Raw genomic sequence first — 18,365 nt, 5'->3', positions numbered from 1 at the left:
GGGAAGAGAGGCTGCAAACTGCAGAAAAGTGAAAGTGTTAATTACAAGAGATGAGAACAAGGAAAAGAGGAAGGGAAGGTAACGAGGAAGGAGATGCACATACTGCAATAAATGAAAGCAAAATGAAAGAAAAGCAAGATGAAGGCTAGTTAAAGGACAAAAATAGATGTAACTGGAAAGTATGGGTGAAGTTAGAAAATAGAAGAGAGAATAGAAAACATAATGAAAGCATGGCAAGTGTGCCTATAGGTCTACTAAATTAGTAAAAAGTCAAAGAGAGAGATAGACGATGTTCTAATCAGTGGAAGACAGCGAGCAGGAAAAACAGAAGCATTTATGAACTCAATATGAGTAGATTAAAGCCAGAGAAAAGGAAAAATAAAATGAGATGGAGAGCAGCACTGCTCCTCTGGCAGTAGAGCCATGTCTTCCCTTCTCATTAGCTGTAGCTCTGTTGCTTAGGGGACCAAGTGGGCAGACTGTCGCCACAACGATGGTTGCTATTCCCGGCGGCAACAAATGCTGATTTTAATTAGAGCTGACCTCTTTGTCACTCTACCAGACAGACACACACACATTGACTGACCAGAAGAACTTGCTGGGATATTGAAGCAAGCATGCAGTTGTCCTCTCAAACACCCCGCCTGTGTCTTCTGAGGAACAAATAACAGCAAGATAGAGAGGAGGAGAGACAGATGAGAAGCCAGCTGGTGGAGTGAGTCTGGGACAGGAGGAAGAGGAACTCGGGTGGGCGCTGCACAACAGGACTGGTGAAGCCTTAGGCGTCCTGCTGTAGGACACTTTCATGCACTCAGTGTTTTATGTAATCAGGCAGCGTGCTGACTGGAGTGCAGCGAAACACAGCGAAACACAGTAGCAGACAGGTGTCCTTGACAGAGCGGCCCCAGGGGACCAGAGGGAGTCTTTTTTCTCCCGCTGTGATATGACAAGAGACTAAAGCAGCAGACATTGTTCATACATAGCTGAAGCCACCGTATGCTCAGGAAAGGAGAAAGCTGCTAGAAAGTTCATGCAATGTTTAAGATGCTTTAAAAAATAAGATGCAAGTGTCATCACAAGTAATCACAACTGCATCGAGGCCTGAAAATGGCACCATCAAAAAGCTGAGGCACCCTCGGATCTAATCCAGTTTTATATTTGTAAAAATGTTTCCGTACTTGTGAAAAGGAATAAAATGGTATATGGAGCTTTGCCATATGGTCTTGGTTTACGCACTTGAGTTGATGCCATTCCAGTAATAAGTCATACTCTTTTTGTTGGTTTTGGTTTTAGCTATTCCAAACTAAAACCAAATGACCAAAATTATTGGGAGTAAACAAAAACTGACTAACTAGCCTACTACTTAGAGAAGCACAGCATTAAGCTTATTATATTATAATAAGGAGTGGCTGTAGCTCAGTAGGTAGAGCAGGTCACCTACTGATCGGAAGGTCAGCGGTTCGAATCCTGGCTACTCTAGGCTACATGCCAATGTATCCTTGGGCAAGATACTTAACCCCAAGTTGCTCTCCGACCGTTCTGTCGGAGTATGTATGCGTGTGAATGTTAGTTAATTAAAAGCACTTAGCTTCGTAAAAATGGAAGTGCTTGTATGAATGGGAGTGCATGGGTGAATGCAAACAGGTTGTATAAGCGCTTTGAGTGCTCATACTGAGTAGAAAAGCGCTATATAAGAACTAGTCCATTTACCATTTACCATATTATTCAATTATGCCATTGGTAATGTTATCAAAAATATCAGTCCAGGAAGGGAGCATCTGCATAATAGAATCCAAGATGCTTCCTACCACAGATATGAACAGCGGCAGCTGCTCTGTCCTGCTCTGTATTTGATTATCTGTTTCCTCCTGACCCAACTCACATGGCACAAAATACAATGCAGACTGATCTCAAAGCCTTGTATAAACACAGGTTTTGTTTAATGTATTACAGCCAAAGATATAAAGGTTATAAGCGTAAAAACACAGCCACGTAGCAGGTCTGGTGAAAACAGTCTCCAAATCCAAAGTTTTTTTTTTTTTACAAAGACTAACAGCTCCAGTTTGCAAATTCAGAAACAATGTTGCATTCAGTGCCATTTTTTACAACACAAAGTGTGAGCTTAGCACAAGGTCACTGAAAGGATTTACAGAAACAGACATAGGTCAAGGTCAAAGAGTTTTTTCCCCCATTGGAAGGTTTTCAACTGTGAAATGACCTACGAGCTGCTCTCTAAATGCTGAGGAAAGCTGCGTCAGTGATCCCGTCTTTACAAACGGAAAGATGTTGATTCTTTGTGGAACATGCAAATACTAACATGTTATGCCTGTCACAAATAAGATGGAATGATTTTCATACAATCATACTAATTAGGAATTATATCAGTGAAAAGTATGGAGCAACCCTTCTCAATAAGACAACTGTTTTTGTGAAGACTGCAATGGGCAAAGTATTTAAGGTGGGCTTTTAGATGAGCATCTTCAAAATAAGTGCCTGTTTATCTCTAGAGGTGTTTACTCATTTCACATTACCTTGCAGCTGCCAGAAGATTGCTATAATGGACATTCCAGGATGTGGTTGTGTAAATAACCCTCCAAAATATTTCAAACTCCATCAAAGTAAAGGTTAGTTTAACTCTGCACCTGTCCAGTTTGTATCACTAACAGTTATTTCATCTGTCATTGCTCATTTTCATTCTCTCTGGCTGCAACATTACCATTAATCTCTTCCTGTGTGCACACCTTATAAGTCCAGTCAGAGTCTCTTAACACTGCGGCTGTCTTTTCAACACAAGTAGTTCTCAGTCCCAAAGCATCTACAACAGTCAAGGGTCACAAAGGCTGCTGAAAAGTTAGTGGAAGGTAAGGATTATGGAACCAAAATACTGCCCCTGTGGAAACCTGCTCTGTGTGACAGCAACATTAGTGCACAGTGACAGATTACTGTTGCAATTGGCTTATTTGAACGGTGATTTGATGGTTCTCAAGTTGTTGTATCCCTTACAGTGAAAAGCTGTATGTTTCCTTTGGCATGTCTGCACATGTGTATGAATGTGAGTGTATTTCCTGAGGAAATGGATGTATTCCAGGGTACTAAGCTTCTCTCACATCAGACAGCTTACCCTAGAGGAACACAGCACTTCTTATCAGGTACAAAGCTGAAATCACCTCCAGGGAAAAAGACCATCCAGTACAATGTGAATCCACAGCTTCAAAAGGGCAAATGGATAAGGAAAAGTGAAGTCAGGCAAAAGAACATTTCTACAAGACAGTGCATTAACGCCACATAGCTTCTAAAGGGGGAGACCATCAAAAGATATGGAAACATATTTGCACATCAGAGTGGTGATTTCATGTGTTGCTGGAATTGGGCTAATTTTCATGTTTGTATTATCAAGAGTTTTATGCGCCTTTGCAGAACTGATGTAAATACCATAGCAACCACTCTGGTTTCCGATGTCCTCTTCAAACAAAACTGTCAAATCAAAAGCCCTCGATTTTTATAGCTCCATAAAATGTTTTTGTTGCTAAGCAACAAAGGTGGATGCTAGGTGTGCTAGCCAACATTAGGGCATTTTTTTTTTTTAATCCAAGAGAAATGATGACTTACTTGAATAACAAGGTTTATATTTGGCATGTCACATATCTATCATTAAAGAAAACCACCACCCCAATTTGGTTGTTTTGCTCTTCAGGAGACACTCATATCTGTTCCTCTCTAGTAAAATCAGGCAAAATTGAAACAGTCTAGAGTTTTAAAAAAACTTGTTAAAATGAAAAATCATGTGGTCTGTTTATTTCTTTTTTTTTTTTTTTAGTGATTTACAAAATAATTCTCTTTACTTGTTGATGACAAGTAACATATACAGCCCATCATTTTAAGGATCCATAAAACTGAGCCCTCTTTTTTTTACCTTCTTCTGAGGATTTTGGAGTCAAAAGGCACATTTTTCTAGATTTAAGGTTGGAATATCAGGGGACCTCCTGTGTTTGGCTAAATACAAACAGAAATTAGGCAAATAATTGATTATACTCTTAGACTTCAAGTTTAAATTAACTTTTAAGTTAAATGAAAAGAACTTAATACATTGTAACAGATTTCTGTCTTCTACATCATTGGCATATTTGTGGAGAGATTAGCACTGTTACATCACAGGATGGTTTCCTCTGGGTGCTGTGGTTTCTTCCTGCAGTCCAAAGACATATGTTAGGCAGCTGATTCTTAATTGGCTGTAATACAAGTTTGTGTCCATGATTATGAATGAAAAAGTAATAAAAAAATAAACAGGGTTTTAAAATGTTTATTTTGTATCCTTATATTAACGTAGAAAATTGTAAATAGAGATTAACAACTGATCTCCATTAAAATGATTTGGGTGAAATCACATTGCAGCCTCCCCCCAATGTTGACCATAAATAATTGTTTTCTGTTGTCTCTGGTCTCACTAGTTTGAACCTTAAAGAGAACAAAAAAAGACTAACAGGACTACTGCTGTACTAGCAGCACAGTCTATCTACAATAAATTAAAATGCATTTTTACTTTTTACTTCATGAACTGAAAAACTGTGTGGCATATATTCGACTTGTAAAACACTTAATTGACTGGTTAGGTGACTTGTCATTAAAAATTGTCACTGAATGACATTTACAGAGCATGAAAATTTATCTGACTCTTCGAGCTTTCTGGCAAAACTCAACAACCATGAAGTCCTCTTACTGCTGATCTGAAAATGAAGCTAATTGATGCCTACAGTGCACGGAAGGCTATAAAAAGAAATGAAAGCGCTTCCAGCTTGTAATTTCCACTGTCCAAAATGTCATTAAGAAATGGCAGTTAAGGCGAACTGTGGAAGTAAAGACCTGAAAGAGCAAGAAAACTTTCCAATAAAACTGCTGGGCAGAAAAGGAAAGTTAAACTCTGATATGACTGCAAAGGAGGTTCAAGACGGCTTAGCTGGCATAAGAGTAATGGTGCACAGGTCCACACTGCAGCATCATTGCACGATCAGGCTCTGCATGACAAAGTCCTCGGAAGGAAGGGCAGTCAAGTTCGTCAAGAAAGTGAGACTGAAAAGAAGCTGGAATCTGGCCACTGGAAAACAAACTTCTGTTCCCTCTACTACAGGAAACATTTTCATCTTTGAGCTTTTGTGGTTAAGAGTCACAGGATTGCCAAAGTCACTGGGAGTTATTTATTAGATCAAGAAGTTCTGTACAATTCTGTTAATATTAACAGTTTCTGAGAAATTTTAAAGTTTCTGCACAAGAAAGAATACCAGGAAACATTGGCAGAATCAGATCTGGATATAGTCCAATGTTTTCATACTCAGCTGTTTTTGCATTCATGGAAATGCTCAGTGTGGTTTAACGGGTGGTGGGACTGCCTGACTAGTATGTGCAGGAGGAAGCACAGAGGACGATCACTGGCTAGCTGTGATTCACCGCATTGTTATCACATCACTGCCATCAACAGCGTACAAATATGAGGAACATGGATATGAGGAAGTTGGCAAAGAATGGAACTGACCACCGGCACTTCCACCCGCAGTACCCTGGCAGTAGTTTTGGAAAACCTGTTGAAACACTGAACACTGGGAACACAGTGTGAATAACATTTGAACATCTTGCAGTTTCTCTCTGTCATGTCGACAGGATTTCCTCTAACTGGTTGTGCCACAAATTGTCTCCATAATGGCATAAGGCAACAGAAAAAGGGCAACTTTAACCACAATCTTCACCTCTAGCCAGACTGTATGGATGTTGTGTCATGTATCCTGTCAGTAGCATTAACCTTTGGGGAATAGTATAGCTCTCTGTAGTTTTATACCTATTAATATTCTATAACCTTAAAGGTATTCTCTTTGTCTTGAGTCACTCAGTGAACTGCCTATCCAGGACTACGCCTTTCTACAGAAAAATCTACTCCTACGAACTTCCTTTAAAGCACCAAATAAACTGTCTTTGCCAGATCCAGCCTCTCGCGTCTTTTTTGCTAGCTAGACATAATACAGAGCACAATAAATGGATATGATTGCATCTCCATGTCTGACAGGCAGAAAATGATTTTTTTTCGTTTTCTGCACTGGCTTCCGCTTCTCTCTTTTTGAGCACAATTATTCATATGACATGGAAGCCAGAAGTGATTGTCAACTGGGCCATGTGTGACCTCTCTGTAAACAGGAGGATATTGGATTTCATATAACCCAGCCCCCGCAAAACCTGCTTGCACAGAGTATTTCTACAAAAGGGAAACCATTAAGTACTTCTGAAGGTTCTCCGTTGTATCTATCACCAAGGACATTAGCAGCAGGACATTAAGTCTTCTAAGGATAAGATTCGAATTGTTCCAATCGACCAGTATTGATTACCTCGTAACAAGTTTGCATGTTCTGGTCTGAGATACATTAGATGGCAATTAAACAGTCAACATGTCAGATGCAGGCGTAAAGATCTGAGTGACAACTGCTTTGAATTCAAAGAATCAGTATTTTGAAAGACTGTGAAAAAAGGTAAGAGAAGTGTATGTATTAATAAACATGCATAACTCAAATAGAATCAAACTACTGTATGTGACATCTTGTTGTTTCACATCAAAATACTGATGCACGGATTTGAGAAGTGAATGGAGAGCCATCATTTGTTGCTAAAAGCTTTCAGATGAACAAACTCTCACTCAATATAAGCAAATCAAATTTTTTTTATATTTATAACCATAGCCATAATCCATCATCAGTTGGTTACGGTTTCGTCCTGGTCGTGGAACGCTGGACCAGCTCTTTATCCTCTCGAGGATATTCGAGGGTGCATTTGTACCAATCTGGAACTCCTAATTTCAATTTTAATAAAATATAATGATGTACTTTGATTTAAAGGATGCGCTCCTATTTTCTTGCATACCACAGGGTACATTTAGAGCTCTACAAAGTCACGCTCTGTCATTTTAAGGAGGGGTTGTTATTACATTATGGCTCATCTGTTTACACATATGACTTTAAATTGCATTTAGAAAATATGCATATAAAGGAGAGGCTTTCGCTGTCTTAGTTTTTTTTTTTTTTTAACTCCCAGGCTCATGTCCATTTGTTAAATGTGAGGCAGGAGCCAGGAGCAGGTAAAAGCAAGAGGAAAACAGATAGCCCGGCTCTGTATAAATGAAAATATTACCTATTCAAGGACAGATGACACAATTACAGGTCAACTATTAAGTCACCTGATGCTTCTGGGTAAAGTTAACATGGTGAGAGGCCAGGAACAGTTCACATAACTCATGAAAGTTCCACTTCACTTAGTAGCTACATCAAAGTCTTTACTCCTTTTTTCTGCCATTCAAAGGTTCTAACTTTTCCTCCCCAAATGACAGGACACAAGCCTGATTTAAACTGTGATTTTCTTCATATTCACTCAGCTCCGGGCTGATTCTTTTCATCTGTCTTCAAGGTCAAGAGTTTGACTAACCATCGTCTAGACAGTAGCAGGAGCTCTTGCTCACCACTCTGTGTTCTTTTTCTCCTGTCTCTATCCATCTCTGGGGGCTCTACTTTCAGCCCCAGGGCCATTTGCTCTAAGGGCAGGCGTAACGGAAGTACCATGTATTCGCCTCCGATCACAGGAGCAGTTTTTTTTTCTTCGCCACTCCCCACAGTCCTCTGTGACCAAGCAACCTTGTTAGATTGTTAAAAAATAGTAACACCAGCAGTGATTGTGAAGAAGCAAGAGACTCTGTTGTTTAAAAAAAAAACAAAACAAAACAAAGGCAAGAGGCAAAGTAGGAAAATAATGAGCAAGAGAGACTGGGAAATATAGGTACCGGCTACAGAAGCCCTTAGAGTGGCCCAACTTTCTGCTGCTTAGGTCAGAGAGATTAAATGCCCCGACTGGTTTGGCTGATTAGCAACGACCTCTGTTACAGAGGCTGCAACATCACAAACGCCTGCCTTTAGCTTCTTTAGACAGCAAATACACAGGACGCATCTTTATTCAAATGATGAGGTTTTCTAATTTAAATATTATTCTAGTCATTTTTTCTGGTTGTTCCAGGAAGTAGCTCTGTGTCTTTCTTTTTGGAGAAATAATCTGACAACATCTGTTCTTATAGAGTCCTTCTAGCATAAGCACCGCATTTATGTACAAATGATTAAATGAAATTCAATGCAAAAAAAAAAATATAAAAATAGCATGGTATCTCATTAATCTGACAACAGATGGCCAGAATAAGAAACATGCCTCTTGATATTTACAATAAGTACAACTGTGCACATAACATGATTTTGAACATGGAAGAGAAATATCACATCAGTTTTCAAAGTTTCCTCTGACGGATGTAGCAAACTTTAGCTGGAACAAAGGTAAAGCCTTAATGTCATATCTGATATTTTTGGCAGTGGTGGTGGCACTGCAGAGCAAGCTCTGCTGAATTCAGCATTAAAACACTAATAGAACAGTTTCCACCCAACTTGTTCTCAATCAATAAGATGCCATTGTAAGTGTTTGCTCTGAAATAAATTGGGAATTCATTTTGTTTTGTTCCTCCTCCCCCCCTCACTAGTCTCCACTGATGCTGTGCTCCCACTGTTGGTATTGGTGGTTAACTTTTCTGCCCAATAATGGAATAGAGTGGACTGCTTATCGATTTGTTTGTCTAGATACAAGTCAACGCCCGCTCTCTGTGGAGCTGTGCTGTTACATTTCTGTGCATTGTGCGGCAGCCTGCGGCATCGATGCTTCAAATTAGGGAGTGACAAGAGGCAGCGGAAAATAGGCCACATGTCAACTAATGATAAACCTGCTACATTTTCAGACAATTTGTTTTCTTTGTGCACTTGATGAGGTCAGTGACGAATCTTGTCTGTGAATTGCCTCTCACACTGACTACAAGCAATAAGTCAATGCAGGGAGCACTGCATGCATAAGGTTGGTCTTCCTTAGTGAGCATCATGATAAATGAATGCTATTAGAGATGATGCATGTGATTTTGTGATGGTGACTGCTACTATTACACTGACCCCGACAAATATGTGCATTCTTTTTTTTTTCTTCTTTTTTTTTTTAGCTCTAACTCCCTGACTGGCTCTTTTCTTTCACTGTGTTACACAACTGTAGGAGGAGAAGTTGTTTAGTCCATCTAATATCCAGGTGGCTCAGTTCTAGCAAGAGTTCCAGCAAGGGGCCAAAGATCTATCATGTAATAATTGGAGTTGCCTTTTAGTGAAAGGAGTGCAGGTGCATAAGCGCGGAGGGTGGCATATAGATTTGCTTGTGTGTGCGTATTAGGGTTGGGGTTGTTGGAGGCATTCAACTCAGCAGTGCTTTAATGCCAATATACAGTAGCAAATAGCAGGACTGACCAGCCGTTGGTGTGCTGTTCTGCTCTCTCTCCATTTCTCTCTCTTCCATTAATCTCAGACACTCCTGTCAAGGTACTATCTTACTCTCTGTCCCATCACTCAATTAGGTTTCCCTGTACTTCATTCTATCTTAGTCTTTTCACTTTGATGCAAAAAAAAAAAAAAAAGAGGCTCACCTCTTATCACTGAAAAAAATGGCCAACTTGCTTCTAAGCCTGCATTTTAGATGGTTGTCTACATTTCAGGCAGTCGTCTCCCCCAAGCCTTATTTATCTAATTCTACGCTATGGGAGCAATCATAATTGTCTTGACAGTCATGTGGTGAAAGAGGCCGACCAGTCAGTGTGGGTGGAGGCATCTTTACACTCACACCGATTCAGCGCTGTCAAGGTCCTTCTGTCCTTAGCCCATAGCCCCTGGACACGGCTGGTCCTGTTGTCTGAGCAGATTAGCATTCAAAGCACGGGAAAACCATGCTCAAAGAGTAAAATCTAGAAATTCAAATATGCATGTTGCAAACATGTACACATGCATGCCAATACCATATGAGCACATGGACATGGACTATAAGGAGGGTGAGTTCCAGGTTGCTGTACTGGTGCAGAATACCAATCCCTTGTAATTGGCAGTGAAAAATATAAAAATGAGAATATGATTTATTAGGTTTTGACAGGTAGAACCAAGGCTGTATTTTGGGTTGAACTATGGTTATTTGATAAGAGAGTCCAGCTGAGCATGTCTCTCCTTGGCAAATGGCTCCCTCATTAGTCTGACAAACAGCAGTCTATTTCTGGTCAGTGCTGCTGCAGATTTTTGGAGTAGAAATTGAGCAAGTAATTCCATTATCTTTTGAATCTAACATTGAGGAACAATTGGCATTTGCAAGCTTTTCTAAACATAAACAAACAACAGCTGTGTTTATGTAACTGTTGGAGTCAGCTTGGCTTACAATGAAGCCTAGCTTAGACATACAGTAGCTATTAAAGTGTTGTGCATCACATTATGCTGAATGGAAATCACATTTTGATATCAGAAGCATCTGTAATAGGAGATTAGTTGAATAAGCTCAGATACATGTACAGCATATCTCCCTTGTAACAAGAATGATGGGTGCGATTTATAATAAAACCAGAGGAGGGGATTTTTTTTTTCCCACAAAAATAATTCAGGATCCTATATAATCTGAAACCTTTTAGGGTATTTATTACTGCTGTCAGTGGCACATTTAGGAGCTTTAACTAATCAAGTTCAGTTCTTAAAAATATAATCACAGCATTTACATTTAAAATGAAATTAATAGTCCCAGTCTCACATTTTCCTCTACACAGGCAATATGCAACAATGCAAATGCTAGAAATAAATCTCCTTTTCACCTAGTGCTATTTGGCCAGCTGTGCCTTTTAATAACTTCTATATTTAATATGTAATAATGTCAAAATACAACTGCAAAAAATGCCATCAGCTTAAAGAAAGAATTAGTATCTACAGTGGATGGTTGTCTGTTTCTCTGCATTAGCCCTACAATAGACTGCTGCTCTGCCTCTCTGGAAGCTGGCCATCATTGCTGAACTAGTTAAGCAGTTAAGAAAATGGATGGAGACTTGTTGGCATTGATCATTTTGTTTCAGGTTTTTTTGGCAGTCGATAAAAATACTTTGATTTGTTATTCTGCTGCATCATGTTGCAATTTGAGTCGGTATATAGAGAAAGCTTGGGTCAAGAGATCCACCTATTGATCTGAGGTTTGACAGCATGGCATCTGTCCATAACTTACATAGTTTAATCTAGGATAGAAAGACATATATATATATAGCTCCATTTACCTGTAGGTATTAGTAGGAAGAGAACAGTCTGAGTTTTTTTGCCTTGTTTTCACTGATCATTAAAAGCAGATAAGGCTTGATTTTTATTACAGTAACTATTTATATATAAAATAGTAGGTAAACACAACTGTTACTAATTCCAAGATCCAACAGAACATTAATTAAAGTCATCAGTAACACCTACTAATTCATGCCAAAATAATTCATACCTTTCAGGCAGAGGCTGAAGTGCCGCTGCAGAAACGTACAGTATGAGGAGAATAAGGTGGTTTTTTTTGTTTTTTTTTACAGTCTAAGGATATAAAGCTATTCTAGTAAATGTCCAAAATAAAACCATGCATAACTGGGTATAATATGGACTTGAATACTAACTAAAGAGCAACATCAATGTGGTAACACAACAGACATATTAAATTCCTAAAAGGCTTGTTGAAAAATCTTGTATTGCAAAATTTCCTTCCAGCATTTATTTACTCTACAGGGAACCTGTGATCAGCATTAAACACTGCTGAAAGTGACTCTTAAAACCCAAAATGTGTTCTTTGGTTGAGACTATCTGTGCTCCAAATTGCCAGCTGAGACTTTTGAGGCTGGCTGAGTGTGTGTTGCTGAATGATTATTGTCAGTAGTTGACTTTGAAGTAAGATAATGACACAAACATCACTCAAAATGCAATTACGCCCCACCCTTTACTTTTTGAGACCCAATGGAGTGTTAAAGTGAATGAAGGGAAATGTAGTGTGAAACCAGTGAGGCTGCATAAGCCGGGCTAATGGAAGCCACAGACGGTTGGATAGGAACTAGGCTGTCCACGAGGGCTCTCTCTCGTCCTCCTCTTTTAAAAGTCATATTACACTGCCGTGTATATGTAAGTGGCAACAGGATGCATTGAGGACTCAGTCAAAGTCAGATAGAAAACAGAGAGGAGCTGAGGATACTTTACAAGATGATGAGCACAATTTATTCAAACTTGAAGTTGGAGTGAGTGGTTTGAGAACATCTATCCTAGGATTTGTTATCCTAGATAGATCCTCTAAATGAGCTGTAGAAGATGTGTGTTTAGCCTGTCTGTGCGTGTGTTGAGGGCATGTCACTATTAATTTCTTTCACTTTAGACACTGTCTTAAGTTACAGGCTGAAGCAGTATTCTCTTACATGCAGCAATCCCCTGTGTGAACTGAGACAGCTTCAGTCATTTTATCCAGAGGTACATAAAGGAAGTTACAGAGAGGGGGGGAAAAATGTAGAAAATGGCCACAAAACGCAAAGAAAAATAGAAGAAAATACAGAGAAGATGGGGGAAAAAAGGAGAAATGAGGAAGGAAATATTAAGGCTTTAGGAGAAGCAGGCCTCAGAGAACCACCATGGGAGAGAATGGAAAGAATAGCCTGTATTGTTTTCTCTTCCCTTTGATTTTCTGCCCTCAGCAATAACATCCCCCTCCATACACATACCACCCCCCCCCCCCCCCCCCCCCCCCCCCCCCCCCCACACACACACACACGAGCTTGTACACATATACAGTGGCAAAAATACTCCAGGATTGTTCCTCCTGAAACTTGAGCTATTTCCATGTGATTCAGTTTTTCTGTAATCAGAAACATGACCTTGTTTGCCTTTTAAGGTCTGTAATGTCTTCCAGGAATAAATACCTCTCTGCAGTTAATAAGTGAGACTCTCAGCAAGTATATGGCCTTAACAATGATGCAAACCAAAATAGTCTACATCACGAAAAAGTAAGTGGCAGTCATGTTTTAGCAGGGTTTGCAGTTAGAGGAAGGCCCTGGCCAAAATGCAAACCTCACAACAATTGGCTACTGAGAATTATTGTACTTTTTATTGGCTCTTTAAATATATATCCACATTCAGTCAGACTGTAAATAATGACTGGCTCCAGAGCAGGAAATCTTAGCCCAAGTATCAGTTTTCTGGTTCGTGCTGGCTACAGTTAAACCCCCTAAACAACATTTTCTGTCGCCCCTCCAGACTACAAGTCATCAGATGTCAGCTGATCCTTAGACTGAAGCATAAATAATCACATGCATCAAGAGCCGTACAAAAAATCTTGACTAAAAGTGAGTGTAACTGAAGAGAAGGCCAGGTTACCAATAAACCAACTTACTAAGTACCATCCAAGAGAGGCTCTTCTAATAGAAATAAACTAAAGATGCATATAAAATACATCTAAGGACTCTGGGCTCACTCTCCACACCTTGTGAAGGCCAGGTGAAGCTCTAAAGGATGCTGGGCACGAGGTCTGGAAGCTGTGCTTCTGAATGCCAATCAGAATCTCTAGAGACACCTGATCCCCCAATCCTTCTCTCTCCCTCTCTTCTCATCTCTCCTTTTTCTCTTGTCAGGTGGAAGTGAATGCTCAGGGCTACATGTGTTAAGCAGATGTGTGGGAATTGGAGAGAACATCAAGGTTAAGAGGAAAGGTGCACCGAAAACCCCAGGCAAATCTGCTACCTAGTAAGTATTTATGTGGAGAGTCTCAAGGGAGGAGGGATTTATTTGCATATACAGGTGTGTATGTCAGCAAAAATTGTGGGTATTTCTATTCATGCATTGTGTATGTTTATGTGTACTGCATTGGCTGGTGGTCATGCATATCTTTTTCATAGGTATGACTACAGTACATATTGGTGTGCAGGATATGTTATATTTTATTTGCACAGTATATTATCAGCACTGTATTTGTATTGTGTTTGTCTGCAGTCATGTAAATATGCACTCACTGGACACTTAATTGGTACACTGGAGACATTCCTCAGAGATTTTTGGTCCATATTGACATAATAGCATCACAGAGGTGCTGCAAATTTGTTGACTGCGCATCCATGATGTCAATCTCCCGTTCTATCACAACCCAAAAGTGCTCTGTTGGGTTGAGATCTGGTGGCTGTAGAGTTCAACTGAGTTCAGTGAACTCAGTGTCACATTCAACAAACCAGTCTGAGATGATCTGAGCTTTGTGGTATTGTGCGTTATCCTCCTGGAAGCAGCCATCAGAACATGGGTACACTGTGGCCATAGGGAATGGGCTTGGTCAACAACAATACTCAGGTAGGCTGTGGTGTTAAAATAATGCTCAGCTGGTACTAAATTGTACCAAGAAAATAGCCCCCTCCACACCATTTAACCACCAGCACCAGTCTGAACCGTTGCTATAAGGTAGGATTGATCTATATTTTCATGTTGTTTATACCAGATTCTGACCCTACTATCTGAATGTTGCAGCAGAAATCGAGATTCATCAGACCTGGAGATGCTTTTGCAGTCTTCTATTGTCTGTGTGAACTCTAGTCTCAGTTTCCTGTTCTTAGCTGATGCAAGTGGCACCCAGTATTGTGTTCTGCTGCTGTAGCCCATCTGCTCTGAGGTTGAACATGTTGAGTGTTTAGAGATGCTCTTCTGCATATCTAGGTTGTAATGAGTGATTATTTGGGTTACAGTTGCCTTTCTATCAGATTGTAGCAGTCTGTCCACTCTCCTTTGACCTCTGACATTTAAACCCAGTAAACTGCTGCTCACTGGATAGTTTCTCTGCTTCACATCATTTTCTTTAAACCCTAGAAATAGTTGAGTGAGAAATTCAGGAATTTCTGAAAAGCCAAAATGGTACCAACAACCATGCTGCGTTCCAAGTTAATTAAATCACCTTTCTTCCACATTCTGATGCTCAGTTTGAACGTCAGCAAGTTGTCATATACATGCCAAAATGCACTGACTTGTTAACATGTGACGGGCTGATTGGAAATGTGCGTTAAAGAGCAGCTGAACAGGTGTAACTTATGAAGTCGCAGGTGAGTGTATATGTAGCACATTTGCTTAAAAAATGATATAAATTTAAATTTGTATAATAAAATGAAACTGTCAATACATGCACGTTATTTTTAACTTAAATACTGATGATACACATACATACAACAACTATATCACCATGAACCATCGATTATGAGAATGTTTTATATTATGGGGATACAGAGTCAGAGTGCTGCAGCCTTCCTACATCATCTGTCAGAAGGATACATGAAAACAGTGTGAAAGCTGCTTGCCAGCCAGCATTTCTCTGTGTATGTTTCATGAGGATGATGATATGATGATACAACAACTGCCGTTCAGCCGTTTAATTTTAACAAGCTTCAAAACTTTCTCCGCTGTGATGAGAAGTTCTTTGACGTCTCCATGGGTACAGGCAGTGCTGCGTAACCATGCAAAGCTGCACGACGCTCAGTTGTTCTGCCTTTTGTTTTTTTTTTTAATGTATTCCAAGGTGCAAAACTGTTTATGCAAGCTCCTATTCTTCATCTACAATCCTGTAAATAATTCAATAAAAACCCAAGTTTGTACTGTGCACAGTAATCCTAGTGTAGCTTCAGAGCAGTAGATTTGATCCTGAGTGCAGGTGAAAAAAAGATAAGATATTTAAATGATCCTGATATGCATTCCAGTGTGGCCCTGCTAATCGTTTTTCAGGTTTAAGTCTTCTCTCTGGCTAACGTGTGCACCAACTATGCATGTATGTATGTATGTATGTATGTATGTATGTATGTATGCATGTATGTATGTATGTATGTATGTATGTGCCTGTCTGTGTGCTTATCTGTCTGATATAGAAACTTATCTCAGTACTATTGTTTTTCAGTTTCCTAAAACATCTAATAAATAAGAACTTTAACTCATTTTGATACAGTAGCTCTTTTACATTGCAGATATTCTTCTTCCTTGTAGCCACAAAAGAAGAGCTGTACCTCATAAAAAATATAACTGCTGCATTTATTCATTTTAGTAAGAAGGCCTTTACCACAGACATCTGTGTACCCTCCAATTTGTTGTGACCATGTGGTATTCACAGATTATGGAGATGCAAATATATCACTCATGTATGGAACATTCCCTCAAAGTAGACAACAAAGTGATGTTCTTTGGTGTCTGACCGCACGCTTGTCTGTTTTTCCTGCACCGTAGAGGCCAAGCTTAATAACTGCAAATTAACAATACGCAAAACTTGAAGCAATAACTGTGGCAAGAACTGGTTTAAAACTGTACCATAATATTCAAAGGATGCTGCAGTATTTTGACAAAACATCACCGTAGCACAACAAACGTCTCAGATGCCAACTCGATAATCTACCGCTTATCACACCTTGCTATTCTTGTTTGTCAGAAGTATGATAACTATCAGAGTAAACTTTGTGCTGCCTCTGAAAGTCAGATACACAGGAAAGGTTATTTTAGGAGCAGATACTGTACAGCGTTTGCAGTGCGGGGTTTATTAAAGCAGTTTTCTGTAATTTCTAATTGACCAAGCAAAGATAATGGTAGTTAGTGAATCAGTGAATCATCCTCAGTCATGATCAGTAAATGCTTGAATTTTATTTTTTGGCTTAAAAGGCCAAAGTTATTAACAGATAAACTCAGATAAGACCCTTCTCATTTCCTGAGGTAGACTTTGAGATCGAAAACGCGTCTCTGTGAGTGTGTTTTGCTGATTGCTCACTTTTTATGCTTTGGGAATGTGTGCGCACGCACACACACACAGCATGAATTAGCATGCATGTACACACAGGAAATGGCTAAGCACACAGAGATGAGTTATGATTACAAACACTTGTATCCTCACACAGCTCCTGCCCTCCCTGTTGTCCTGTCCTATTACTACTTAACAAAATAGACTGTTATTTTTTTGGAGCATCCTAAACACACACGCACACACACACACACACACACACACACACACACACACACACGCATTCTTCTGCTGCCTAATCGAGCTTGGCCAACATAAATTCTAGTAGCAGCATGTCATATTCAAAATTCCTCAAGTGCCTATTGTGACTATGGCTTACCAAAGGGCATTCATAGCCAAGCCACGTAACACTCAGAAACGCTCATCTCTTTCCATTTTTGGAACAAAAGATGAGTTAAACCAAAGGAGCCCAACTTTTCTTGCCAGACAGACTCAAAGCCATGAAGTGGTCCCAGCTGTCATTCTGCAGCCATGCGTAACCGAGACAAACAAACAGTGGGGGCTGCTCTGTCTCTGAACGCAACCCATCGATCATAACACAGTACCTCACATTTCCTGGAAGAGGGAGACAGACAAGCTGATGTGGAGAGGGAGAACAGTGGAGCTGATATATATGTGTACGTGCATGTGTGCATGTGTGTGTGTGTGTGTGTGTATGTGTGCGTGCGTGTGTGTGTGTGTATGGAAACAATAGAGGAGAATGGCAACATTGTGGAGACTGAGATGTCCTCAGAGGTGCCACTGAGACATCTGCCACCTCCCAAACCGTCTCCTGATGCTTCCCTCAGTCTGTGGTCAGGCTTCTTCTTGCACCTACCACATCCGGGAGGATGATGCCGTATTGTAGAGAACAAATATAATGCAAATGTGGATAAAATAAATGAGAAATGAAGCAGATAGGGAATAAAGACAAGCGATTAAAGGGGTTAAACAAAAGAAAAAAGGAATAGTGGGATTACAAGCTCAGTGATAAACTCTGTCTTCTTCCTTCATCGCATCCAGGGGCTATCTTCACTCCCTGACACCCCCAGCTCCCCACCTGCCTTTCTTCCCCTCACTCGCATGCCTCCAGGCTGTCTTTACTCTCATCACTCTCAGTCCTGGAGAAAAGTTCACCTTTGAATTTTTATTGTGGTTGCCCACACCAGCCCTGCATGTCATGAAAGTTTCATATCTTCCCTCTCTCCCTTCCTCTCTCTCTCTCTCTTTCTTGTCGTGTATGCATCCATGGCTGGATGCAGCTCCCCAGGTGAGGAATTATGATGAGAAAATGCGAGACATCCAGCAGAGGTTTGCCATGCTGGGCTGTCCACAACTTTGCTCTGGGCTGAATGACAACAGCCTGCATGAAGGAAGGCTGGAATTGCCTTCATATCAATGCCACATAACCCAAAGCAGAGACTGCAGCTACACCGATGTGAGGCCCTTTTTGCTTCACTGCTACAAAGATCTTTTGGGAAAATGCCACTAGTGGACAGCACCAGATAAATACACTCTATGCTCAAGAGACACAGTTGAAAATGGTAATTTGACTTTGCAGACAAAAACACAAACTCTCACATGTCAAGTCAATGCAAACCTCAGCTGCACAGGCACAGATACACGTGTGGATTTGTAACATTTATTCATGCTCACGTTATCACGGAACAAATGCTGCCATGTCC

General features: G+C 40.1%; 1 protein-coding gene across 1 annotated transcript in view; it reads right to left on the bottom strand.

The window, feature by feature from the left end:
- The window catches only part of xylt1 (xylosyltransferase I), a 106,373-nt gene extending 105,606 nt beyond the window's left edge, over positions 1 to 767 (bottom strand). The window contains exon 1 of the mRNA XM_030741706.1: positions 587 to 767. The gene's annotated coding sequence lies outside the window, so the exon portion shown is untranslated. The remainder of the gene's footprint in view (positions 1 to 586) is intronic.
- Between the last annotated feature and the right edge of the window lie 17,598 nt (positions 768 to 18,365).

The sequence above is a fragment of the Archocentrus centrarchus genome, chromosome 1 (assembly GCF_007364275.1).
Source record: "Archocentrus centrarchus isolate MPI-CPG fArcCen1 chromosome 1, fArcCen1, whole genome shotgun sequence".
Lineage (NCBI taxonomy): Eukaryota > Metazoa > Chordata > Actinopteri > Cichliformes > Cichlidae > Archocentrus > Archocentrus centrarchus.
The sequence above is the reverse complement of the archived record's forward strand: the minus strand, read 5'-3'. Positions and strand labels throughout refer to the sequence as shown.